A 27096-nucleotide genomic window follows, 5' to 3' on the forward strand; every position below is an offset into this window, starting at 1 on the left:
AGAAAATCATGAGTGCAAGCACTCAGGTGTTTAACTGCATCATTTACGTACAATAAAAACAAGGTTGGGGTGAGAACTCATCCCTGACGCACTCCTTGTTTAACTGGTATGAGATCTATCAACCCTCCACCCATCTTTAGTCCCATATTGGCAAGGGTGGACCACAATTCTTGCCTGGGGACAAGATCAAGGGCTGCCGAACAGTCCACAAATGCCATGTATAGGTGATCCTTAGAGAGCCTAAGATATTTCCCAAAAATGTGATTTAGGGCCTGATTTAGAAGTCAGCAGACAGGTTACTCAGTCACAACGGTGGCGGAAATCCCATCTGCCAAAATCTAAATCCCACTGTTGTGATGGAGTCACCTGTCTGCCGAGTTCTAAATCAGGCCCTTAGTCTAAACATCTGGTCAATCGTTTTCGCCCTGGGGCGAAAGCCTGCATGAAATGAAGAAAGAATATCAGCCTCTTCAATCCAATCAAGTCCTTCATCCAGGACTTGGTGGCAAAACACCTTCTGCAAGTTATCGATTAGACTGATGGGCCTATAATTGTCTGGAACCATTTTGCATTCATTTTTAAACAGTGGAATAATCTCAGCAGCATGCCAAGAGTTGGAGATTTTGCCACCAGCCTTGATCCTATTTGTCAGTGTATTTATATATGGGCCCCACACAGTAGGCTCCGAACTAAAGACCACCTGGCACTTTGTCTGGGCCTGGGGCCTTCCCTAGTTGAAGGGAGGGACTGGATTGTCCTCAAAGTTTCATCCAATGTGAATTGGATCTCTGTCATTGATTGACCAAAAGGCCTGAGTATTAGACATTCTAACATCTGTTCCTGTGTAAGTTGCTGTGTACATTTTTGTGAAATGGTCCACCCACTGTTGCGTTCATGGAAGTCACAAAAAGGTGTATCCCTGGCCTCCCTCACCTCTGACAAAGCATCACAAACAATTCTGCATTCCATGCAAAGTCCTGAGAGAGACGAATTATCCTGCTCAATTTGTCATCCTCTACATTCAACGCCCCCCCCCAAATGTATACTTCTGAAATTTGTACCACTGTATTCTCTGCCCACAATAAGATCTGATCTGAAATTTTGGATAAGGCCGGTGCCCTGGTACTCCCCTAGCTAGCACAATATAATGTTGCTGTCATGTCAGTTCTTACTACCTCCGCCTAACTCTTCAAGTATGAAGAGAAATCTGTCAGTGCTCATCTGATTTATTACAATTCCCTCCAATCAGAAGATATAGTTGCCTGTATGGGGATCATCAGACCTGCAAATGTCGAGAAAAAATCCATGCCCCCCCCATCCCAAGGCACGGACATCCTTGGTTATAATTGATGGACAAGGAGGAAATAATAATGTCAACCTTCAAAATATAGGGCCTGATTACAAGTTTGACAATCGGACCACCGGACCGGCAAGGCCAAAAAAGACCGCTACGCCAGTGGTCTCCAGATCGCCATATTATAATGTATGCAGCCTGAACCTGCCAAAACAAATGGCTGTCTGCCCGCTGTGCAGCGGCCTGCAATCTTGGCAATGTGCACTTCATCGCCATCATGGCCACGTAGAACCACCGAGCCCATTACAAAAATACAATGAATGTTGTGGTCTCCCTGCGGCGGTCAGCTGATGGCAGTTGGCTGCCGCGGTACGCATTCAGTGGAGCAACAGAAAAGTGGCCATTGTATGCATTCAAAAACAACACAGCTCACCTACATTGGCCCAGTGGACACACCTGCAAATCACACTATAAAGCACACCCCTTCCCAGACCGTGATCCTTTGCCTCTCCACTGCAAGAAAGAGAACATCGCCCACCATTTTCCTTATGATTGATAAATGGGATGGTGAATGAAGGGGTGCCTTATCTAACACCTTTCACGCACTTTTGTCCATTTACTCCCTATATCACTTTTTTGTTAAGTATGTCCCTGTCACCCACTTTAATTTACATCCATGTCACGTCCCAAAAATCCTAATTTTTCTGAAGATGAGTTGAGAGTCATGGTGGATGAAAACATAGGAGTAGAGCCAATTGTTTGGAGCACAAGTCAAGCATACTCCTCTCAGTAGGAAAATGGAAATGCGCACAAGATAGTTGACAAAGTAAATGTTGTAGGCACTTCCCTGCACACAAAGGAGGACATTAGGAAGAGGTGGAAGAACCTGATGGGGAAGGTGCATTTCCTGGCCTCCAGGCAACACATGGAGTCCTCGAAGACTGGTGGTGGTCCCCCCCCATGTCCCATTACAACTCTTTCCCTGGGAGGAGAAGGTCTTGGCCATCCTGCATCCTGAGGAATAGCTGGGGAAATTAAGGCCCTCATTACAACTTTGACGGGCGGCGGAGGCCGCCCGCCAAAGTTGCGCCGCAGGAATACCGCACCGCGGTCTGAGGACCGCGGCCGGCATTCTGAGTTTCCTGCTGGGCGGGCGGGCGGCCGCCTTAAGGCCGCCCGCCAGCCCAGCGGGAAACAACCTTCCCACGAGGACGCCGGCTCGGAATCGAGCCGGCGGAGTGGGAAGGTGCGACGGGTGCTACTGCACCCGTCGCGTATTTCACTGTCTGCTATGCAGACAGTGAAATACAAGCGGGGCCCTCTTACGGGGGCCCCTGCAGTGCCCATGCCATTGGCATGGGCACTGCAGGGGCCCCCAGGGGCCCCGCGACACCCCTACCGCCATCCTGTTCCTGGCGGGCAAACCGCCAGGAACAGGATGGCGGTAGGGGGTGTCAGAATCCCCAAGGCGGCGCAGCAAGCTGCGCCGCCTTGGAGGATTCCAACGGGCAGCGGAAAACCGGCGGGAGACCGCCGGTTTTCCTGCACTGACTGCGGCCAAAGCGCCGCGGTCAGAATGCCCTGCGGGGCACCGCCGGGCTGTCGGCGGTGCTCCCGCCAACCGCGAGCCTGGCGGTCACAGACCGCCAGGCTCGTAATGAGGGCCTAAGTCTTGTAAGTTACAACACAAAAACTGTCACAAATCTTCAATGTTCGGTATGCTCACATCTCACCTTTTGGCACTGTGTTGTTCATCTAACTTTCTCAACATGCAATACCCAGAGTGGCAGAGATGTAAGCTTGTCAATGTGCATTGTTGTACAGAACATCACACGTATCAATCCCCAGTACTTGCCATATGTTAGAATGGGGTCTGTAAGTGTTTCAATATCTAAAGATCATCCCAGGGCCCATGCTATGTGTCAACATGTAAATGTATGGTCCAATCTAACTGCAGTGTGGCAACAGATATGTAAGACTGAACATTTGTCAAGTTTTGGGAATTACAGAGAGTGGAATGACTACAACTACAAGTAGGCCCTGTTTCTATACCTCAAATCAACAGACCTTTCTCCACTTGCCCAAAAACACCTGTGTGCCATCTCTGAAATAATGTACCCTCCCTTCGGAGTTTAGCATTTTTGTAGTGTGGGGAGTCAGCAAGTGACATGACTACAACTATCAGGAGGCCCTGTTCCAGTACCTCAAACCAACAGACCTTTCTGTACTTGTTCAAATACACCTGTGTGCCATCGCTGAAATGATGTACCCTCCCCTAGGAGTTTAGCATTTGTGTAGTGTGGGGGAGTCAGCAAATGAAATGACTAGAACTTCCAGGAGGCGCTGTTTCTGTACCTCAAACCAACAGGCCTTTCTGTACTCATCCAAATACACCTGTGTGTTATTTCTCAAATGATGTTCACTCACATGGGAGTGAGCAGTTTACATATCATGCTCAACTCGGACATGTGTCTGTCTACCTAGCTTGCTCTTGTCCTTGTATCCCAAAATGAAACTATTGAGGACAGGAATTACACCTTACCAAGTTTGTGCATCAAGTATTCCTAAGGCATTAAGCTGCTTCACTAGATTGGTAGTCGCAGTTAACACATTGACTCAACACTGCTCACATGATGGCTACACCTACATATACAACAAACGTGTGTGTTTGCCTATATCTCACACAACTAGGCCTTAGAATGGCCAAATGCGCGTCTCGTCTCCACTGTGTTGGCTTACCTATTTCTAAGATGCCATGTTCATTCCCTCACCTAAAGTGCAACTCATCAGCACACCTAAGGAGCTGCTTGAGTCTAATAGTTTCTGAAAGCTTCACACATGTTATGTCAACAACTTCAATACCATGGAAACACAGCACAATCAACAAACCTACCACTTAAGATTGTCCAAGGTCTCTACTTACAGTCACATAAAACTTGTGGATGTATATTCCACACTTCAACCAATAACAATGTATTCAATTTCTCAACAGGTCAAGCTGGCACAACACCTGGCCAGACATTGTCTATGGATGAGATTCCCAACCCACTTCTGGGTAAAACCCTCAGTGATGACGACACTCCTAGACATGTGGACGTGGGTGACGGTCCTAACCCATCTGGGCAGCCTGGTCAGATGGCAACATTGAGTCTCAATGTGCCCACAACATTACCTCACAGATAACAATGTACTCCCCAACCTGCGTACCTAGCACAGTTGCTACCATCTTGTGCCCCCCAGTCCTGTATCCTGCGGTGCAAATAAACAATCCTGACACTGAGGGTCCAGGGCCCAGTTGGAGAGTGAACCTCTCGGGGTAGGGTCTGCGGGAGGGATGCTGTGGGCCAGCAGTGTGAGGCCACCAGGGCTACTTGCGACCAGGATACCATCAGCCAAGTCATGGGGGTCTATCAGGAGTCCCAAGGCATGATGGGCCATCTCTGAAATAATGTACCCTCCCTTCGGAGTTTAGCATTTTTGTAGTGTGGGGAGTCAGCAAGTGACATGACTACAACTATCAGGAGGCCCTGTTCCAGTACCTCAAACCAACAGACCTTTCTGTACTTGTTCAAATACACCTGTGTGCCATCGCTGAAATGATGTACCCTCCCCTAGGAGTTTAGCATTTGTGTAGTGTGGGGGAGTCAGCAAATGAAATGACTAGAACTTCCAGGAGGCGCTGTTTCTGTACCTCAAACCAACAGGCCTTTCTGTACTCATCCAAATACACCTGTGTGTTATTTCTCAAATGATGTTCACTCACATGGGAGTGAGCAGTTTACATATCATGCTCAACTCGGACATGTGTCTGTCTACCTAGCTTGCTCTTGTCCTTGTATCCCAAAATGAAACTATTGAGGACAGGAATTACACCTTACCAAGTTTGTGCATCAAGTATTCCTAAGGCATTAAGCTGCTTCACTAGATTGGTAGTCGCAGTTAACACATTGACTCAGCACTGCTCATATGATGGCTACACCTACATATACAACAAACGTGTGTGTTTGCCTATATCTCACACAACTAGGCCTTAGAATGGCCAAATGCGCGTCTCGTCTCCACTGTGTTGGCTTACCTATTTCTAAGATGCCATGTTCATTCCCTCACCTAAAGTGCAACTCATCAGCACACCTAAGGAGCTGCTTGAGTCTAATAGTTTCTGAAAGCTTCACACATGTTATGTCAACAACTTCAATACCATGGAAACACAGCACAATCAACAAACCTACCACTTAAGATTGTCCAAGGTCTCTACTTACAGTCACATAAAACTTGTGGATGTATATTCCACACTTCAACCAATAACAATGTATTCAATTTCTCAACAGGTCAAGCTGGCACAACACCTGGCCAGACATTGTCTATGGATGAGATTCCCAACCCACTTCTGGGTAAAACCCTCAGTGATGACGACACTCCTAGACATGTGGACGTGGGTGACGGTCCTAACCCATCTGGGCAGCCTGGTCAGATGGCAACATTGAGTCTCAATGTGCCCACAACATTACCTCACAGATAACAATGTACTCCCCAACCTGCGTACCTAGCACAGTTGCTACCATCTTGTGCCCCCCAGTCCTGTATCCTGCGGTGCAAATAAACAATCCTGACACTGAGGGTCCAGGGCCCAGTTGGAGAGTGAACCTCTCGGGGTAGGGTCTGCGGGAGGGATGCTGTGGGCCAGCAGTGTGAGGCCACCAGGGCTACTTGCGACCAGGATACCATCAGCCAAGTCATGGGGGTCTATCAGGAGTCCCAAGGCATGATGGGCCATGTGCTAACCGAACTCCTAGAAATCAAGCAGCTGCAGCGGGACATGACCCAACAAATGGAGGGCCATAATTTTAACATGGCCACCCTAACAGGGGTGCTGAGGGACATTAATACAATCCTGAGCAGGACTTTTCCCCCCAACATCTACCCCTTTCTGTGGGCAAACTACATCTGCAGAAGACACAGGAAAGGAAGCCCTGCCAGATGATCAACCACCGTCAAGCCCTGCTGCCTCTGCAGCAGCTGAACCCCCCCTGCCCTCGCAAGCAGGGACATCCACGTAAGCATCCAGGAGGTGCAATGGCAAGACATCCACCACTGCCAGCAAGAAGCCTCATCCTTAATGTCCTCCTTTGTGTGCCACACATTCCCTCTGTGAACTCTGAATCTGAACCCCATTCCATTTCTGATGGGGTGAACACTTTGGACTTCCAGTGGTGTGGCATCTGCTATGATTTCATTCACCATGACTGACCCCTTCACTTTTCATTTATTTATGTTACTTTTTGCCACAAGTTTGTTTTCATGATTAGCACTGTAATAAATTCACCAGTCACAAACTCATTGTCTGCTGTCTTAAATTTCACATTTAGCAATTTAGAGAAGTAAGAACATGTGAACCATACAATTAAAAAATAAGCTATTAGTGGAAGCAGGGATATGTTTTATATACACAGTGTCCATCTCATGATTACAACCATTCCACACAAACGCATACATACAAGTGTCTTGTTAAAGAAGAAATGTTATTACGTTGTTCAGTCTTTAGGCTGTCAATATGTCTGAAACATAGCAAATCATACATCTTTGAATCATACTGGGTAAATGATCAAATTTACAGGTACAGATCTCCAGATCATGGAAGGAATGAATATATCAGACATTATCCTGTAGAATAGGTAAACATGAAATTGGTTGATGTCATCAGCTGGAGCCGTATCGATTACCTCACAAAAGAAATCCAACATCATATAATGCAAGACTCAGACAGATGGCACTACAACAGTTTCTGATCACAGGGTCATTACAAACCAGTGCTTTTGCATCTGGTGGTATGGCACAAACCAATGTCAATGATGTGCCACAGGCACTTTGGCCTACAATAATGAAACACATCAACAGCTACATATAGTTCATACAAAAAGAGTGTTTATCCAATGTGAAGGGAAACTAACATGAATTCAGCCTAGGACTACACATTTTCTGACCATATGATGACACAAATGATGCGTCAGGGCCACCACACGACAAGTAACAAATCCAATGGAGTCTTAGAAACTTCCATCCTATCTCTGTGCAAGCTGTCTTGGCACAGGTCTTGTACACACAAAGTCTGTGACCTACATTTCCCAGGAACAATTCATGTCTACTTTGTATGTCCAACCAGCATCATATACCTCACAATGTCACAACTCAGAAATCTCCCATTGAAGATGTCATGGTGAAGGTACCTGAACAAACGCAAAAACAAGGAGTATACAGGGAGTGCAGAATTATTAGGCAAGTTGTATTTTTGAGGATTAATTTTATTATTGAACAACAACCATGTTCTCAATGAACCCAAAAAACTCATTAATATCAAAGCTGAATATTTTTGGAAGTAGTTTTTAGTTTGTTTTTAGTTTTAGCTATGTTAGGGGGATATCTGTGTGTGCAGGTGACTATTACTGTGCATAATTATTAGGCAACTTAACAAAAAAAAATATATACCCATTTCAATTATTTATTATTACCAGTGAAACCAATATAACATCTCAACATTCACAAATATACATTTCTGACATTCAAAAACAAAACAAAAACAAATCAGCAAGGACACTCAAAAGCCTGCCATCCATGGATTCTGTCAGTGTTTTGATCTGTTCACCATCAACATTGCGTGCAGCAGCAACCACAGCCTCCCAGACACTGTTCAGAGAGGTGTACTGTTTTCCCTCCTTGTAAATCTCACATTTGATGATGGACCACAGGTTCTCAATGGGGTTCAGATCAGGTGAACAAGGAGGCCATGTCATTAGATTTCCTTCTTTTATACCCTTTCTTGCCAGCCACGCTGTGGAGTACTTGGACGCGTGTGATGGAGCATTGTCCTGCATGAGAATCATGTTTTTCTTGAAGGATGCAGACTTCTTCCTGTACCACTGCTTGAAGAAGGTGTCTTCCAGGAACTGGCAGTAGGACTGGGAGTTGAGCTTGACTCCATCCTCAACCCGAAAAGGCCCCACAAGCTCATCTTTGATGATACCAGCCCAAACCAGTACTCCACCTCCACCTTGCTGGCGTCTGAGTCGGACTGGAGCTCTCTGCCCTTTACCAATCCAGCCACGGGCCCATCCATCTGGCCCATCAAGACTCACTCTCATTTCATCAGTCCATAAAACCTTAGAAAAATCAGTCTTGAGATATTTCTTGGCCCAGTCTTGACGTTTCAGCTTGTGTGTCTTGTTCAGTGGTTGTCGTCTTTCAGCCTTTCTTACCTTGGCCATGTCTCTGAGTATTGCACACCTTGTGCTTTTGGGCACTCCAGTGATGTTGCAGCTCTGAAATATGGCCAAACTGGTGGCAAGTGGCATCGTGGCAGCTGCACGCTTGACTTTTCTCAGTTCATGGGCAGTTATTTTGCGCCTTGGTTTTTCCACACGCTTCTTGCGACCCTGTTGACTATTTTGAATGAAACGCTTGATTGTTCGATGATCACGCTTCAGAAGCTTTGCAATTTTAAGAGTGCTGCATCCCTCTGCAAGATATCTCACTATTTTTGACTTTTCTGAGCCTGTCAAGTCCTTCTTTTGACCCATTTTGCCAAAGGAAAGGAAGTTGCCTAATAATTATGCACACCTGATATAGGGTGTTGATGTCATTAGACCACACCCCTTCTCATTACAGAGATGCACATCACCTAATATGCTTAATTGGTAGTAGGCTTTCGAGCCTATACAGCTTGGAGTAAGACAACATGCATAAAGAGGATGATGTGGTCAAAATACTCATTTGCCTAATAATTCTGCACTCCCTGTAGTTATGAAACCATACGTATGACACAATTAACATAGCAAACATCAGGAGAACGCAGTCCATGTTATAAATCTCACTCAAACAAAGCAACATCTCCAACAACATGGGTGTCATCAATGGCTCCCACAACATACGGGAGAGGAACAAATCCATAGAAGTCAACCTTCACATAAGCTAAATTCTCATATCTGGGGAAACTGATATGGCTGTCAGTGTGTTTCATCACTGCCGATAGCACATCTTTTAAAACACCACTGAATGTAGGTTTGGCATACCACCAGATTTAGCCACTGTATATTGAAATGGCCCTGTGAGATTATTGTTTTGAGGCGTGAGATCTGGCACAACTGACGACATAGATCTTGGATTGTTTGCCGATTCAGATGGAACTGCTTTATTTTGTCACGTTCCTCCACGCTCTTGAGGTCTGGAAATGGATGGTAGACTGGAGGTTGTCACATCCTCCCTCTCCCAGGGTACCTATTTGGGGAATAAAATGAGTTGGAGCATTAGTCACTGTGTCTAGACCAACAGATCTGGTGAGTTCCACCAAAGTAATGTGACAAATTAACATGACATACCACCCTCCAATTTCATTTCACGTATATGGAACGTACTAGTAACATCTAATGGATGCTAAGTATATATAATAAAGAAATATGTACTTATAAACACCCGTGCACCTGGGTAACCTGTGGATATACTAATGTTCTTCTTGTACTAAGCTCTTTCACCAACCTATACATTATAGATGCACTGGATAGGTTTTTGTCTCGGATAACACTGTCAATAATGTACATTCGATATCTTTGACTACTAATCGGATTCAAGTACCTTCATCTTATATTGGTACCGTATTTGGGTATTTTTTGCTCAATAAGGGCATTACTATACGAAGGGGGTTATAATAACAGATTCCAAGATGGTCTTGTGTGACCTTTATGTGTTGAAAGTATTCCTTTCTCAACTCTCCTAAGGTGATTTGATAGGCTTTAGTTCTACAAACATAAACGCGACTGATCAAAGATGGCGGCTCAGTTCGGTGTACGTTTCTATATTCAGACTCATCTCTTTTCTGTATATGGCCTGTTAATGTGGCCGGTATTAGATGGATCTTGTGTTAGGTTTCGGACAAAAGTTTTGTGGGGCATGGATAGGGACACCGGTATGGTCCCTTAATTTCATGGCATCTACGGGTCCTTATAAGATGGCGCCCTCATTTGCCACGACGCGCTATGTACGCGTATTGTGACTCAATACGTTGTAGTGTTAGCACTCCAGCACTCCTCTTGTGCGGACATAACTTTTCTATTTAACTTGGCCCCGATCAGGGCCAAGTGCTTTATCTCGTCTCTCTCCTTTCTTCATGTCGGCACACTTACTAAGATGCCGATTTGGAATTCCAAGATGGCGGATGGTTTCATAACCACCGTTATGGACTTACAATGAAGGGGAAAAGGACAAGTCCTTCCTCCATTTCCACTTACTATATTAAGATGGATTTCGAAACCGTTTGGCTGTTTGATGCCGGTACCTCTGGGCCAGATTACTCGGTGTAACGATGATGGACAGGATATAAAGGTAATTTACCTAGTTAGGGAGATAATGACATGTAGAACACATATGTCTACATACTTTAAGTCATTTTCTAAATTTTCTTTGTTCTGTTATTCTAAACTACATGGGGAGAGTCTATTGGACTCACCTCTTTAATTGAATGTTTATTAAAATACGTTTTACTTTCGCTTGATTTGTTACAGATACTATACATTTTGGACCTCTGACCAACTCTTGAAAATATAGGTTGCTTTTGTGACCATAAACACCTAATAAAAATCAAACTATTCACTTCATTGAAGACTAATAAGTACAGGTTGGTGGATGATTGGATTGACTAATTAGTATAGGTTTGAATTGACTTATTGGATATGGGACTTTGATGGTTTTATTTTACAGACTTGCCGTGGTTTCGCAAGAAATTTGGAAATCCCAATTTGAATTGAATTTAACAAACTTAAAAAGAATAAGGTACATATAGTTTTAATACCTTTCTGCCAGTGTGCTAACTTGGGTTTTTGAACACGCATGAGAATCATTGACTATCTTTTAACTCTGGACTTTTGTGGCACTATTCACAATTTCCCCCTTCTGGAAATGATTACTATTAATTTGCATGAGGGTATTGTGTCCATTGGTTCACTTTTTTGTCACTTCCGGTTTCGTACTTGGTTTTTAATAGTGTTGACACTGATTGGGGTCACCTAGAAGGACGGCTGTTGTCTGTCTTGAATTTTATTTATAATTTGGTGATTGTTGTGGCATCATGGTATATTCTAATTACTTACATATTTTTATTCTGTGGAATGACACTTATAGTGTCACTACTATGTTGTTGTATTGTGGTATTTGTTTAATGTTGTGGTGGTAATAAGTCGAACAACCAGTGGGAAAACAGGTTGTAACAAGTGACTGTATCATTTGTCTTGTCAGCCTTGATAAAGTCCTTCACAGGACGAAACACTTGTCGGCTGAATTTGGTTGAATTTCAAGATCAATTCTTTCATTTGGATGGAAAGGAAAAAGATGAAATGTTTCACCATTGACTCAATTATGCAATGTGTGAAAAAACACTGCCAAGTTTATGTGTAACATTAGCTTTGTATTGTATTAGCTTTGTTATAACTTTTTGTATATTATTTCATGGAATTGTGCTATATTTGTATTATGTATATTAAATGTGCTAATGGAATAATGCATTTTTTGTAATTATCACTTGTCATATTGATGCCACATCTGTTTCACATTATGTTTGTTGCTCAAACTCTCTAAATTTAAGGATCCATGAACAGAATTGATAATTTATGAACTTTGCTCGCGTGTGCTCCATTCTCATCTTAGATATAATAATGTGACAAATTAACCTGAATGGAAATACATTACACACATAACATCAAAATTGTCTACTACTGAAGGTCCAGTTATTATCCCCATGGTTGGGGATAATGTCTACAGCATTTATGTGCACATAACACACCTATCTACTACTCTTGTGGCACTTGCTTTTGTAAAGTATGTTCCGACGGTAAAAATAAATTCACCTGCGGGGTACAGTGCACTGCAGTTATATGGCATCTGTGACCAGCAGCGTACAACACTGATGATTGTGTAGGAGAATTTACATATCAAGGGAGCTTTACATCTCTTGATATGTTACTACACATTAATAGATGTTGTGACACATTTAAAAGTCACCAAAACTGTAGTTTCAACTGACAAAATGGTGGATGTCTGACCTCGTTCATTGGACTTTAGGAACCTTCCGCCACCGGCGAAAGTCGCCCATGTGGTGGGCTGTTCTAACCGCGGCGGTCACATCCATAGGCTAACGTTATTGACTGTGATGGTCCCAGCCCAGTGGCTGTGCCCGTCGATGGTGATGACTGCATACATAAAATACAGGTAAGCAGCGGTTTGAAATAAAACTCAGTTGCCTCCTGACACTGCCATCAACACCTCCACCTCTTTAGCTGTTGTGTGCCACCTTTGGGATCAATCATGCCAGGCCAATCATGTGAAAGGGCCCCTGCCTTCTCTTCAGAGGAGCTGGAAAAACTTGTTGAAGAGGTTCTTGCTCTGTATGGTCAGCTCTATAAGAACAAGAACAGGTAACTATCTCACATACATATTTGTCTATGTTCAACACCATTCTTTCCTTCCTCACAGACTAAAATTTGCCTCTGAGTCCCAGTGAGTTATTTGGGTGCCTGTTGTCACAATCTGGGGTCCATATACTATATAGGATGTACAGGTTGTGGATTGTGGAGCCCTGTACTCCGAGTATTTCAGATGACCATTGTGTTGTGTGATGTGTATGTATAGTGTTCAAGTCAGCTGAGGATGTTGTTAGCAATGTGTAAAGTCCCACAAAACACTCAGCCCAGATCAGGCCACTGAGCCCTTCAGAGTGCCACACAATGCTGAAATCACATATAGGGTGTCCACAGGATATACTGTCAGGCATGGAAGCAATGGAAATGTGCTCTTCATGTAACTTCTGTAAGCTTAGCCTGCAGAGAGCAAGGCTAGTCAAAGTCTTTTCACAGTATGTGACATAGCCCAGGCTGGTGCACAGTAACTGTGGCTATGCAACTGCAGCACTGGGTCCACTCACTGTGGACCTTTTGATCATTGGGTGTGGCCAAAATAAGTCTTCTGAAGCAAGATTTGCCCTGAATACTTTTACATTAACTACATTAGGAATGGAGACTCAGGTAACCACCTGACCTGGTACTCATTTCCATTGACCGTCATTGTCAATGTGTGTCATTGCCTATTGACAGGCCCTTTACTCCCACATGCCTATTGTCACCTTTCCAGAAGTCATGTTTGTACAGTATGAGCCTATTGCACAAGTGACACACCTACAGTGCAGATGGTTGGTTAATGCAGGAGAGATCATGACATTAATCTCTAGCTTTGCTACATGCAGCTAATCAGACCAAACATACCTTGGTATGTTTAATGTCATCTCTGAAGGAGAGCTACATATGGTAAGAGATGTTTTCTCTGATACCAGTACATACCTCACAAATACCACACAAACCCACTCAGAAGTGGTATGAGATTCCATTATGTAGACCTCATTTCCACACGTCCACAGAGAAGAAGCTTTCAGTGGCACCCATGCCACCCCTTTCATTGTCACCTAGGTCTTACTGTGTAGTCTATACCATGGTAGTTGCCTGCATGGACTGTATGCAGCGAGTCAGTGTGCCTGGATGTAAAGATGTCTATACAGTCATGCACAAGTAGTTTACACTTCAGAAGGTCACAACGGTGTGTTGTGTTTCCTTGTGACTCACATCACAGTACATGTTGCTTGGCCCTGGGCTACATGATATCAGTGGGCTTGCTTCGTCAGTGTAGGCCATGACCAGGTTTGCGGATAGTCAACAGACCACTATAAAAGTGTTTATATATGTCCCTGTACTGATCACCATGTGTGCTTTACACATGTTGTGTGTTGACAATTAAAAAATGCTTGTACTAGGTGTTTCCTAAATGTGTGTTAAACAGCCACTTAACTTGAAAAAGAGCAGTTGCGACCTCTTCATTTGTCTATTGCATCCATACAGGTCAAAGCCCATTAGAAGCAAGAGATTTGGAGAGCCATTGTCTGGAAGGTGCGGACCCTGGGGGTCTATCCCCGGTGGAGCGTCCACTGTTGAAAAAGGTGGGATGACCTGAGATGTTGGGCCCGGACGATCGCGGAGGTCTAGCTGGGGCTGTACTTCCAACATGGGCGGGGTACACCACAAACCCTGACCCCCCCGATGGCCTGCATACTGGCAGTGGCCTACCCCGACCTTGATAGGCATTTGGGGGGGGGGGTGCACAGCAGCTACAAGGGAGTGAGTCCTGGGAAGATTCATACCTGTTACGGTTGATGTGTTAGAGGCAGCTCTCTCCCCATGAATATTGGAGATGGCCAATGTGTGATACACAGGATGAGTTATTGTTGTGTAGATATGGTATTTGGTGCATGGGGATGTACCTTGTCTCTTGTCCTAGTGACAAGGGACACCGCAGAGTATAGTCCACTACCAATATACTCTCTTGGGCAGACACATGGCTCAGTGCAGTGGTCAATCATCTCATGTTGTTTCATGTTGTGGGTGACATTTGTACCCAACAGTCCACTTGTCTTCAGTGTGTCAGCGAAATGTCAGTTAAATGATTTGGGTAACATCAGTATTTGTGCCTATATGTTAGCATGTGTACCTTACACTTTTGAATTATCATTTCCACTACTGCTTTACAAGTGATCTACCTGTCTTCATGGGATGATGTCTGATTCCATCATATATGTTTGCATGCCAAAATCTCTCTGAGAAAATAGTTTTGCATGATAGGTATACAGTTCATGTGGTTTCCATCATATATGTGTGCATGCCAAAATCTCTCAGAAAATAGTTTTATATGACGGGTATACAGTTCATGTGGTACCACAGATAGGAGTGTGTCAACATTGTTTCTTGAGTCTCACATACACTAACCCATTTCTCCATGTCATTTATCATGAACAATTGCAGAAGCAATGGAGGACATGACAGGTAGACCTACAGTACTTACTCACAATGTACATTTCCATGCCATCGATGTGGAATCATTTGGCTAAGTGCTTTGCACAAGTCAATTGTAGAAGGTTAATTACTTGACTGTTAACATGCACCAGGGAGTGACAGGCAGAAATGTTGGAATCATATGTGAGTGTGTACACTCAGTAATCCAATAGAATCTCTGTTTGCATGACAAAAATGTACAGAGATGTTCCTTCCCATTGAGAAACATATTAACAGATATTGGAGATTCATAGAGTCACATCAACATTCAATGGACTCTTGCCTTTTAGTTATGCAATGTTAGAAGGGTGTTCTCAGCAGTACCAATCAAAAAAGGTGATTTCCCTAGGCCTAGCTGATTCACTGTACTGTTGATATTTGTAGACAAATATCCCAGACTTTTTGACGAGATTGTCTCCAGTGTCCTTTTCTGTGCAAGATGTGTTATCTAGCAAAGCAATATTAGTACAACTTCCACTACACTATTTAGACAATGTACATATTGTGAATCTACCATTGGTGAGTTTTTACAGTATGACATGGGTGCTTCCATATCACCTTCTTTGGGCTACTGGATTTTTTTACTGAAACATGACTGGATTATTTACCCATCATTTCATCATGATGTGGTATTGTGTACATGAACATTTGCTGATTGCAGGAACTTGTATGGAATCTGAGAGAATGTCCTTGGCATTGCTATTATATTTGATGCCAACAGGTTAGTAAGTGATGCTACAAGAGCCAAACCATTCAAGGTAACCAGATCTCCTACTTGATGCGTGGATATTATGATTGGACAGCTTCACTCATGCAATTGTAGTTGTCTGTGATTCAGATTTTCCTATGTGCAAATGTTTACAGTTCATTTAGCATGCATGCATGTGGTGTTGCAAATGTTGGAGGCACTTTGGAGGACCTTATAGCTGGGGGCTATTGTACATTATGGTAATATTTTGTATTCAAAGCTTTTATTCAAGTGTGTTCAGGCACATGGACTGACCCTATTTTTATTTGTCAGTTCAGCATCATCACAGGCAAGCGGAGGCAAAAGTGCTGAAATCAGTGAGGAAGCAGCTGGCCATGGTGCCTCCGGTCTGAAATATCAGACACGATGGGACCCAGTGGCCCAGAGGGTGAGAGGAGTGTCATGTAGGAGACCGGCTCAACATCATCCTCTTCTGTGCTGTCCTCCAGTGAACACTTCCCAGTGGTGGTAGAACACTCAGGACCTACACCTGCTCCGTACTTGTCTGCCACCCCCAGTTCCATCTCCATCCTCCCTGTTTCACCCCACCCAGTTGACCGGGCACATTCACCCAGGTTAGCCATCACCTTCATGGCAGGAACCTCGCTCCCTGACCCTGTTACCAGTGCTGCCCAGAGTGAGGAGGCTATTGACCTCCTGAGGACCATCCCTGTGGCTCAGACTGCCATTCTGAATGCCCTCCTTGTGCACGGCACCCAGCTCCAACAGATAACTGAATACCTGGAAGGCATTCACAGTGCTATATCTGCCCTACAGAGAACTTTTCAGGCTCTGGCCTAGTACCTCACGGCAGCCTTCCACCCCCTACCACCTTCCTCTTCCCCATCTAATTTCACTATTCAAAACCTGTCCAAAGCACACTCACATACGCATGCACACACCTCAACAGCCACAAGCTGCACACTTGAACATGAACACCATAAGACACAAGCACGCAAGCACTCAGCAGTCACTCACCCCACTCACAACCACCACCACATCCCCCATAGCTCCAGACACCACCCCAACACACACACAGAAACAGTCACTACATCCACCATGCCCCCAGATACCACTCCAGTACCCACAGACATAGCCACTACATCCACCATACCCCCAGACACCACAATACCCACAGACACAGCCACCACATCCACCATACCACAAGACACCACTCCAACACCCACAGACACAGTCACCACTCACAACATACCTCAAGACACTACCCCACCCAGACAAATCCACCACTCCCACCTTACCATCACATCCACATCACAGCCCACCAAGAAACACAAATGCCCATACTCACACATGCAACAGACACCAACAAAACACAAACCTACTTCAGACACACACACACACCAACACCAACACCCAAATCCACAGCTGACAAAAGCACTTCCTTGACCTCCCAACCCCCAGTCCCTTCTGTACATCCTTTTTCCAAAGAAAGTTACCTGTTTGGCCTTGCCCTTACCCTTGTAAACCCTCCATCCCAAGCCAAAAAGAACCCTGCCTACACCCCAACCATCCCTTCCACATCCAAAACCTCCCCTGTGACACCTTACCCCCTTCCCACCCCCAGCCCCCAAACCCAGCCATACCCCACCCAAACCCAAAAAGAAGCTGATCTATCCCAAAGTGAGGCCCACCCCTCCCAAGACCAAAGAAACCCATCCAAAACCCAAGAGTGATCATTGAGGTGCCAGAAATGCCCATTAGAGGCCCCTTCCTGTGGAGGTTCCTGTGGCAGTGATTTGAGAGGCAGGTTATGGGGCACAGCAGTGTGTTCAGCACACATTTTACCAAGGACTGGCCATTTGCCATTTCTCCATTTTTGGAGTGTTGTAAATAAAGTTCAGTTGGTGCTTTGCTACACTTTTGCCCTGCTATTACTTTTCTACCTTTTTGATGTTCATGAACAATTTGTCATGTATGACTATAGTTGTGTCTGTTTCACCCTGATTGATGATCCTTTTGATGTGGTTGGTAAGATCTGACTTTGGAACCAGTGCTGGAGTCACCCAGGACAAGGGGAAATGTTCAATGGGTGGGATGTAATCCAATTGAGTTGGCATTGCATTGGGTGTTGTTTCCTTTGGTAAGTATTTCTTACTGGCTTGGCCATTGTCAACATCTATTAGGTTACATTTCTTCCCCTGATGTAGATTGCACATTTGTTTAATGTGTGCAGGCTTGAGGTATGTTTGTCCATACATGAAGGGTGTTCAATTGTGTTATCTTATACACGTGAATGGACATGTATCCAGGTTAATGTGTTTACATTAAAACTACTTTATCTACATATGTGACCCATGCTGTTACTGGTGTATTTGCTTTCTAGACTTGCACTTACACATTTGCCACTTGGTTATACTATTGGTTGTCTCTGACATTCATCAGGCCACAGTTCCTGTGCAAATACTATTTTTGAGGCATGTGCAAAGTGAAATGTGTCCCAGGGCAGCAGCCTTCCTGGGGCCCCCTGATGCCACCTTACCTATTCTGCAGGGATTGTTTACATTGTGTGTTTTGGATGTTTGTCACACAAATTATTCTGCATCGAATTTACCAGACATTCTCTTGAAATGTGGCTGATATGTGTGAGTCCATTACAAGGATTTTACAGGACGGTGTGTTTGGGTTCAATGATACATCCATGCAGATGTATATGTTCTGTCACAACAGGCCATGGCATGTGAACAATGTGAGTGTGTCACTTCAATTTGTAGGTGTAATATTGATGAGGATTTGCTGTTGTGTGACACACTGTTATGAACACATTGCTATCCCTAAAACTGGGAAGTGCACCCATATTAAGGCCCTCATTACAACCCTGGCAGTAAATCCCGCTTATCGTCCTGCCGACGGCGGCCAACATACTGTGACCATGGAGGTATTCCGCTACGGGTATTATGACCCACACAGAGAATACCACCACAATACAGACACCCACGCGAGTCCGCCAGACCAAAGGTCAGTGATAAACTGGCGATAGCAAAACTCACGCCATCACGCCAACAGGAATATGCCCACAGTATCACGACCCACGAATCAACGCAGCGGTCTTTCAACCGCGGTAAACCATTGGCGGTACACACCGCTGCGCTCAAAATACACACACTTACAAAACTACACCACATTAGACAATTCAAACTACACACACCTGACACACATACACACACCACACCCTCACACTCATACCACTATAAAACACACACCCACATTAACCACAACCCTTTCATCTAACATATTAGAACAAGCAGAGAGAGAAAAGCAAAGAGTACACCTTCATCCGGAGGCACAGAACACCATCACTCATACACCATCCACACACATCACATAATACATCACAACACAGCACCCCACACATCACCTCACACATATCACTCACACCACATCATGGCACTTCAAAGAGACCTCAGGTTTTCTGAGGAGGAGCTAAGGGTCATGGTGGAGGAAATCATCCAGGTAGAGCCACAGCTATTTGAATCACAGGTGCAGCAGACCTCCGTTGCAAGGAAGATGGAGCTATGGCAGAGAATCGTCGACAGGGTCAACGCCGTGGGACAGCATCCAAAAACCAGGGATGACATCAGGAACAGGTGGAACCACCTACGGGGGAAGGTGCGTTCCGTGGTATCAAGACACCAGATAGCAGTACAGAGGACTGGCGGTGGACCCCCACCTCCTCCCCCACAACTAACAACATGGGAGGAGCAAGTCTTGGTGATCATGCATCCTGAGGGCCTTGCAGGAGTAGCAGGAGGACTGGACTCTGGTAAGTCAAATCTTTACTACTATATCCTCCCCCACCCTACCTGCATGTCCTCACTAACTCCCACCCTGACCCTCACCACCATCACTCCACCACCTCACGTATACCCCACTAGCACAACCCACACATCCCAATACCAAGCCCTGCATGCAACACCAATGCATGGACACCCATCATCACAGCATGCACACTAGAGAGACTCACCCACCCCACACAATCAGCAATCTGACAAGGCCAATGTGACAGGGAAAGCACAATTCCATTAGGGAAACACACCCATTGCACAAGATGGCACACACAGATACAATAACAATGCATTTGCATCCCAACAGGACCCCTACCCAACGTCACCGGACAGGAGGTGCAAGCTACATCCAGTCCCCACACAGAAGAGGCCCATAGTGATGACAGCAGCTCTGCACGCCTGGATCAGGATGACCAGCCTGGCCAATCTGGGACCTCTGGACAGTCGGTTCCCCTGCCACAGTCCCAAACCAGCACAGAGCCTCCCCCTCAGGGAACACCGGCACAGCACCCACCCAGCGGGCCCATGCCACTGTCCCCAGGACACGTCAATGAGCAATGTGTCCACCACTACAGGGACCCCAGACAACCCCACTAACCCAGGACGATCAGGGACCTGGGGTCAGTGGCAGTGGGCACACAGTTCAGGGGACAGAGCCACAGGACAACAGGGAAGCTGGGAGGACTGCTGTGCGACAGAGGGAGGACAGGCCCAGGGAACCCACTCTCCACGAGGCACTCTCCAACATCATGGGAGCATACCACCATTTCCAGGAGACCATGTGCACGGTATTGGCCAAGTTTCAGGAGACCCAGCGGCTGCAGGAGGGACAGTACATGGGGATCAGGGATGACCTCACCAAAATCTACACCATCCTGGTCACCGTAGCAGGGGTGCTGGCTGATATGGGCAAGACCATGAGGTAGGCAGTGGCTCAACAAAGGTACCCTGACACTAGCCAAACCGAAGAACAGCCTTCCACTTCCGCCGGTGCTAGTGGACAGAAGGCACCTCCACAGGAACAACAGGCCACTAGCACCCCACCCCCTGCAGAAGGAGAACCACCCCGCAAATGGTCCCTGCGATCCAGGCAGAAGACAGAGAACATTGCCAAGACCCCCGCCAGGAAATAGGACTCTCCTGATTGTCACGCTCGCTTCTGTCCCACTCTGTCACCCTGTCCACCTTGAACTGCCATTGCTCCCCTTCCTATGCCCCATTGGGCAATGCACCTGTGATACCAAGAGACTGGACTCTACCATGGACCTTCCTCTACCATCACCCCAGCCCCTTGCACATACCCCTATACCCATTATCACCTAAATAAACACCCTTTAATCAAATACCAATCTGGAGTCAGTCTGATGACTCACAAATGTATTACAACAACATTAGCAAAAAATTGCAAGGTATATGTTAATTTGCTCATACCAATTTATGACAGTTGTTGGGCAGCAGTACACATAACAGAAGGCAGACTAGGGTACACAGATCTGAAAAAACGAAATCCAAAGGGAACAGTCAGTGTCCATAGACAGAGGTTAAGAGGCTGCCATGTACAATGTCCTAAAGTAAACTGATATGTGAAGAGGAGTTACAGTGTCTTACCTGTGTGTCACTGGAAGTACTGCAGGATGATGTTTGTTCTGTTGTCAACATCTTCTTCCTATGCCTCCTCTTCCTCACTGTCCACAGGCTCCACCGCTGCCAAAAGACCATTGCCAGGCTCATCCTCCAGCAGAAAAGGCACCTGGCGTCTCAATGCCAGGTTGTGCAACAAACAGCATGCCACGATGATCTGGCACACCTTCTTGGGTGAGTAGTACAGGGATACACCTGTCAGATGGAGGCACCAGAATCTGGCCTTCAGGAGGCTGAATTTCCTCTCAATAATACTCCTAGTTCACCCATGTGCTTCATTGTAGCATTCCTCTGCCCTTGTCCTGGCATTCCTCACTGGGGTCAGTAGCCAGGAGGGGTTGGGGTAACCAGAGTCACTTGTAAATATCGAGGGACAATTGTGAGACACACACTAACCCTTAGGGACAACCCCATACCCAGACACCTATGTATACTGTGTGGTGACCTTGGGCTTACCTATTAGCTACACCCTGTGCCTCTAGAGTTGGCCCATCACATATGGGATGCTGCTATTTCTCAAGATACAGGCGTCATGCACAGAGCCAGGATATTTGGCATTCACATGGGAGATGTACTTGTCCGCCAAACACACCATTTGCGCATTCATCGAATGATAGCTTTTTCTATTCTTGTAGACCTGTTCATTTCTGCGGGGGGGGGGACAAATGCCACATGTGTACCATCAATGGCACCAATGATGTTGGGGATATGTCCCAGGGCATAGACGTCAGCTTTCACTGAGGCCAAATCCTCCACCTGAGGGAACACAATGTAGCTGCGCATGTGTTTCAGCAGGGCAGACAACACTCTGGTCAACACGTTGGAGAACATTGGCTGAGACATCCCTGATGCCATGGCCACTGTTGTTTGAAATGACCCACTTGCAAGGAAATGGAGCACTGACAGGACCTTCACTAGAGGGGGGATTCCTGTGGGCTGGCATATAGCTGACATCCGATCTGGCTCCAATTGGGCACACAGTTCTTGGATTGAGGCACAAGCAAGTCTGAATGTGATTATAATGTGTCTGTCCTCCATTGTCGACAGGTCCACCAGGGGTCTGTACACCGGAGGATGCCACCATCTCATATTCTGCCTCAGCAGTTGTAGCCTATGAAGGAGAACAGTGAGCAGAAGGTCATTTACCACATAGATAGCACAACTGTGTTTGCATCAATGTCACAGAAGCAGTGTGTGTAATCGAGAGTCAGTATATGTGCCAATATGTGCTGTGACGCAGTTAGGTGCCATGCCATGTGCTCCCCTGAAATGGCATCTGCCTGACCTGTGAGGAGGGACAAGGGGAAATGAGGTAACTGCGCTGGCGTTGTGCAGCGTTGCGGTAGGCGGTCAAAGACCACTGCACAACTCCACATTGATTATTATTGGGCCCTATGGGTTCCAGAAACCAATGGCGATGTACACCGGCGGTGACGGTACGCACCGCCGCAGACATCACCGCCATTTTCTACCTATTCACTCACTTGCTACCTGACCATCAACAGGGGAGGACCTACACTGCAAGTGCTGCTGTGACCTGAGTCTGGAAGCGACAATGGCTAGAGTGTCTGGGGAAAGGGCCCCTGCCTTCACTGCGGCGGAGTTGGAGAAACTGGTGGATGGGGCCCTCCCCCAGTACACGTTACTCTACGGTCCTCCAGACAAACAGGTGAGTACACTGTGAGCATGATGCGTGGGCAATGCCTGTTTGGAGTGGTGTGGATGTAAGCCACATGTTGGGGGGTGCTAAGGCGTCCTGGCCTGAATGCTGCATGAGAGGTGGTCCATGTATGTGCGTCAGGGCATGAGTGGGAACTGGTGGGCAATGAGTATGATAGTTCGGATGGGTGAGTAATTACATTTTCCACTGTCTTTTCCCCTTAGATCAGCGCCCACCAGAAGAAGGGTATTTGGCGTGCCATCGCCAAGGAGGTGCGGACCATGGGCGTCTATCACAGGCGGAGCACACACTGCCGCAAGAGATGAGAGGACCTGCGCCACTGGACCCAGAAGACGGCGGAGGCCCAGCTGGGGCTGGCCTCCCAACGTCGAAGGGGTTCCCGTCGCACCACGACCCCCCCTGATGTTCAGCATCCTGGTGGTGGCCTATCTGGAGTTGGATGGGCGCTTGAGGGCATCACAGCAGCCACAAGGGGGTGAGTACAGTTTCAGAAAGCTGTCTTTGTACGCTTTAGGAACTAGCTGGGTGGGGGTGTGGGCTGTGGGTGCCCCTAGGCCAGGGCGCTCATGCCAGGGTAGGTCCCTTGTTTGCAGGCTCTGAAGCACCACTACCCCAATGGTACAAGTGGCCAACTACTACTGGGCAGGGTCCTGTGGGTGTGAGGTGTGCAGGTGCTGGCATTAGGCATTGTACCTCATGGGCTGGTGACTACCTTAGTGAGTGGTTGGGCATGGCCTAGTGCATAGGGCAGCACAGTGTGTGTTGTGTACGCCAACAGTAGTGGTGTTGCTGGCATTGACCATGTATATCCTCTGTCTATCCCCCGTTCTTGTTTTGTCACCCTATCCTTGTGTGCATTGGCATCATCTGGCGGAGGAGCAGAGGCACCGGCGATGGAGGGAGCTGCATCCCACATGGCCCATGAGGGTGAATCCACTGAGGGTGAAGGCACTAGTGGGACGGAGGGCGAGGGGAGCTCCACAACGAGGACAGGAGGGGATATTATTGACAGCGACTCCTCCTCTGATAGAAGCTCCCTGGCGGTGCCCACCATAACAACAGGTACAGCCGCCACCACCCCCACCAGCACCGCCCTCCCAGCAGCCCCTCAGCGTGTTTCCCGTGCCAGCTCACCCTAGGCCAGGGCGCTCATGCCAGGGTAGGTCCCTTGTTTGCAGGCTCTGAAGCACCACTACCCCAATGGTACAAGTGGCCAACTACTACTGGGCAGGGTCCTGTGGGTGTGAGGTGTGCAGGTGCTGGCGTTAGGCATTGTACCCCATGGGCTGGTGACTACCTTAGTGAGTGGTTGGGCATGGCCTAGTGCATAGGGTAGCTCAGTGTGTGTTGTGTACGCCAACAGTAGTGGTGTTGCTGGCATTGACCATGTATATCCTCTGTCTATCCCCCCTTCTTGTTTTGTCACCCTATCCTTGTGTGCATTGGCATCATCTGGCGGAGGAGCAGAGGCACCGGCGATGGAGGGAGCTGCATCCCACATGGCCCATGAGGGTGAATCCACTGAGGGTGAAGGCACTAGTGGGACGGAGGGCGAGGGGAGCTCCACAATGGGGACGGGAGGGGATATAATTGACAGCGACTCCTCCTCTGATAGAAGCTCCCTGGCGGTGCCCACCCTAACAACAGGTACAGCCGCCACCACCCCCACCAGCACCACCCTCCCAGCAGCCCCTCAGCGTGTTTCCCGTGGCAGCTCACCCAGGGGGGTGGGCATCTCCTTTGCCCCAGGCACCTCAGGCCCTGCCCCAGTCAGCCCTGCTGCCCTCAGTGAGGAGGCTATTAACCTGGGATCCCTCACTGTTGGGCAGTCAACCAGTCTGAATGCCATCCAGGGTGTCCAGAGGCATTTGCAACAAATAAATGCATACCTGAAGGGCACTCATTCTGGCGTGGCGGCCCAACAGAGAGCATTTCTGGCCTCAGCACTGATGGCAGCCATTGTTCCTGTGTCCAGCCTCCCCCCTCCAACTTCCACAACCCCGACCCAATCCCCCTCTACCTCAGCCTATCCCAAGCACACCTTCAGACCAGCATGCACACACATCAACACACAAAAGTGGCTCAGGAAAAAAAAGTACCACACATCATCACACAGGCACTCATACAAGCACCATACCCATGCACACATACCAACATCCACTTCCTCCACTGTGTCCCCCTCCTCCTCTTCATCCACCTCCCTCCCAGGAGTGTCTCCACTCACACCTGCATGCACTACATCATCAGCCAGTTCCTCCATCTCCAGCGCACCCGTCACAGCACACCCCTCACGAGCAATCACCACCCCCACAACCATGCACACGTCCCCTTTATCCTCTCCCAGTGTGTCTGTGAGCCCTCCTCCCAAAGTACACAAATGCAGGCACACACCCACTCAACAGCCATCCACGTCATAGCAGCCTCCAGCCCATGCACCTTTACCCAAACTCAGCAGACGTACACCTCCTACAACCACTACCCCTTCCTCCACACGCACACACCCTCCATCTTCCCACCCCAGTGTGTCAAAAAAACTTTTCCTGGCTAACGTTGACCTCTTCCCTACACCCCCCCTGTCCTTCCCCTAGGGCCAGGATGTCTAGATCCCAGGCCAGCACTCAGCCACAAAATCAGCATCCGCTGTGGTCCTTGCAAGTCCGAGAGGATCAAAGGGGGCACCCGTCAGGGCTGCCAGTGTGCCACCTACCAATGCTAAGGACCACCCGATTCCGCCACCTGCCAAGGTTAAGAAGGGGCCGGTATGCAGCAGGGAAAAGACGCACCACCCACCCAGCAAGGCCTCATCCAAAACCAAAGAGGACAGTGCCAAGGTCCCAGCAGCGACTATCAAGGTGGGGAAGGGACACAAAAGCAAGGACAAGTCACCTCAGGGCATAAAGCTTCCTGGTAAGGGACTGGTGACCACCATTTCTCCTGACAGGGCAGCAACCTGTACCACGGTATGCACTGCCGCAATGACCCCCACCTGCACCGCCACCTACACTGCCACCTGCCCCGCCATCTGCACCACCCCCTGCACCGCTGCTGCCACAATGACAATCACCACCATCCTCCCCAGTGCTCAGCCGTCCGAGGATGCTGGAGATGGCCTGGTGTCTCCCTCCACTACTACAGACACCTGCACCACAGGTAGCACCGGCAGCATCTCCGCCACAGACCCCGCCGCAGCCACCGCCACTTGCACCGCCATATGCACTGCCATATGCCCAGCCGGTGCCACTACATCGGACATCAGCAGCATCCCCAGTGGGCAGCCGTCTGAGGATGCAGGAGACGTCCTGGACCCTGCACACACCACATGAGGCACCACCACCAGCACTAGCACTACCAGCAGTTTACAGCCTAAGTGGCCGCAGGATGGAGTGTGGCTCTGCCTCCATGGAGTATCATGCCAACTGTTCCCTGCACATCTCGTGCCTCAGACACCCAGGTGAGGAATGGGAACTGCCACACCCCAGGTACAGCATCACTTGGCACAAGGCCCCCTGCAGAACCAGTGGAGAGATGCATCCACTCACCCAATCCTTGGCAGGATGAAGCACACTGGGCACAAAGCCCCCTCCAGAACCAGTGCAAGAAGGCATCCACTCACCCAATCCTTGGCAGGATGAAGCAAACTGGGCACACAGCCCCCTCTAGAACCAGTGGAAGAAGGCATCCACTCACTCAATCCTTGGCAGGGTTAAGCAGACTGGGCACAAAGCCCCCTCCAGAACCAGTGGAAGAAGGCATCCACTCACTCAATCCTTGGTAGGATGAAGCAGACTGGGCACAAAGCCTCCTCCAGAACCAGTGGAAGAAGGCATCCACTCACCCTGTCCTTGGCAGGATGAAGCAGACTGGGCACAAAGTCCCCTCCAGAACCAGTGGAGAAGCCATCCGCGAGAGACTGTAGCATTACACTCCCCAGGAGCAAGCAGTGGGCAAACCACCCACTTGAGAGACTGTGGCTTTGCACTCCCCAGGAGCAAGCAGTGGGCAAACCACCCACTTGAGAG

The sequence above is a fragment of the Pleurodeles waltl genome, chromosome 8 (genome assembly GCF_031143425.1).
Source record: "Pleurodeles waltl isolate 20211129_DDA chromosome 8, aPleWal1.hap1.20221129, whole genome shotgun sequence".
NCBI classification, from domain to species: domain Eukaryota; kingdom Metazoa; phylum Chordata; class Amphibia; order Caudata; family Salamandridae; genus Pleurodeles; species Pleurodeles waltl.